At 41.0% G+C, this 2,307-nt stretch overlaps 1 non-coding gene across 1 annotated transcript; it reads left to right on the top strand.

The window, feature by feature from the left end:
- Nucleotides 1–413: 413 nt before the first annotated feature.
- Nucleotides 414–629, top strand: LOC133441275 (small nucleolar RNA U3). Its single transcript, XR_009782471.1, has one exon. It is a non-coding gene; the product is annotated as a small nucleolar RNA U3 (small nucleolar RNA).
- Nucleotides 630–2,307: the final 1,678 nt, after the last annotated feature.

The raw sequence follows: 2,307 nt of genomic DNA, 5'->3' as shown, positions 1-2,307 counted from the left end.
TATATATATATATATATATATATATATATATATATATATATATATATATATATATATATATATATATATATATATATATATATATATATATGTGTGTGTGTGTGTGTGTGTGTGTGTGTGTGTATTTTAGAAAATTAGAATATAACGGAAAAGTAAATATCACAAGACATTTCACTTTAAAATCCACACAACCGTTGTCGCAAAGGATTGTGGGTTACTGTATTTCAAATAGAATAACAACATTTAATGTATATGTTTCGGTACCGTTCAGACCGAAACAACATTTTTAGTTTGTTTTTAATTTTTTAATGTATATTAACTTGCCGTTTTGGGCCTACTCGTCACCAGATTTGCACCGTCACTGAGAAGGATGTTTCTGTGAATGACCTGCTGTTGCCGGCGCTGAGGAAGTTAAGACTATACTTTCAGGGATCATTTCTATAGTTCTTGACTTGAGAAATGTGTTTCTAAAGTGTTTGGTCTCGCTGTCCACGATGATGAGTCGTGATACCCCCTTTTGAGTGGGAAGTGGGCAAGAAATAATGATTTATTTCATATGTCTCTTGTCATTGATGACCGTTCTCTACTCCTCCATGGAGTATGGAGGGAGGGGGTGTGATCAGAGTGGTAGCTCATTACTGTTCAGAGAAATTAATATATGGTTACCGTATTTTCTGCACTATAAGGCGCACCTTCAATGAATGACGTATTTTAAAAGTTTTCCAAATATAAAGCGCACCGCATTATAAGGCGCAGTAAATATATGGTAAAATACCTTACTATAGTGGCTGGGGTTGAGTTATTGTTTTTATTTTATCTCAACTATTTATTATCTTGTCTGTGCTTTTTAGTTTTCATGGTGTGTTTATGAATCCAACTAAGCTTAATTCATTAAATCCAACTGTTGAGAAAGCCACTTGTGTCTGGTCTACCAGGGGCCTGTACCACGAAGCGGGATTTGGGGTTAGCGAGGTAACTTCAGGTTTAACCCTGGGTTTTCAGGACTACGACGGTGGTTCACTTCTTACCGGGGTACATCGCCATGGTAACTTATGCTGAACAGCTAACCTGGTCCGGAGCAGGTTATGTTCGAGATACAGATCGCCCGGTATAAAAGCACCGCCCACTGACCAATCAGCTCTCTTGGAAAATGACATGCCCTTTCGAAGAGAATCCAGTGGAGCTCGGTGCGCGGATCGTGAGAGGATCCCTCCGAAGAGAACGCGTATTCAGGGTCCCTCCTGTCTTCTTCTTGTCATTTTTTTTTCTTTTTGCTGCAAGTAATGTCAATGCTATTTCATTGTGCTTTTGTATACTGATATCATCCTAAAACAGAGAGTGATAGAAACACTAAAGCCTTGTACTTGTTGTACTTCTAAGATATGAAAGTGAGCCTACTTACCGCTTTGAATTATGTTTTTATATTTATTTTTTATTTGCTCCCATGTGCGTTTCACTCCGCTGGGGTTGCAGCTGAAGGAATGAGGCTACAATTGTCATACACGCCATACGAATACATCTAAGCAACACATGCATTTAACAGAATAGACAACTGTAATTATAGTCAGATCTACTTATGCCCTAATGATGGGGCAGTGATGTTTATATCCCTGTGAGGAACCAGAGCGGCCTCCCCACGTACAAGGGGACAAGGCAAAACTGGACCTGGGTGATGAGGTGTAAAAAAAACCTTGCAGAGCGTAGAATGCCACAAAAGTAAGGCTTTTTATTGTGTGCCAAAAAGCACAAAAACATACAGGCGAAGGCAAAATCCGTTCTAAAATATGGCACAATGGGGCATAGCCTCTCAGCAAGCTACATCCATTCCAGCAGACTCCCTTTCTGGTATCCAGCCGCTGCTTTTAACCCCAGGCAGGGTGGAGAGGTTGATTGGACACAGGTGTACCACAATCAGCAGAACCAGGCACACCTGTGTGCTGCTCCCCCGCAGACCACGCCCAATCCTCCACTCTGCCACACACATTAAAAAAATGTCCGGTGATGGTGAGAAGGGGAGGGGTTGCTCACTTTCTCACAATCCCTATGAATTTACGCATTTATACAGTCAGCGATCTTTTGCCAGCTGTCTTTCCTGCATTTTGCAGCTGCAACTGTGTTGCTTTTTGCCTGTATTCTATGCCTATACTCATCATATTTCCGTAAAATTATTGTTTGCTCTTCGCTACTGAAATAAGCGGCTCTGACAGCGGACTTCTCCATGCTTGCGATTGGTCATGCGCTGAAAACACCTCCCCTTTTATGTGCACGCGCTCATATCCAGATTGGAGAAACCTGGGTTGATATACC

The sequence above is a fragment of the Cololabis saira genome, chromosome 3 (assembly GCF_033807715.1).
Source record: "Cololabis saira isolate AMF1-May2022 chromosome 3, fColSai1.1, whole genome shotgun sequence".
NCBI lineage: Eukaryota > Metazoa > Chordata > Actinopteri > Beloniformes > Belonidae > Cololabis > Cololabis saira.
The sequence above is the reverse complement of the archived record's forward strand: the minus strand, read 5'-3'. Positions and strand labels throughout refer to the sequence as shown.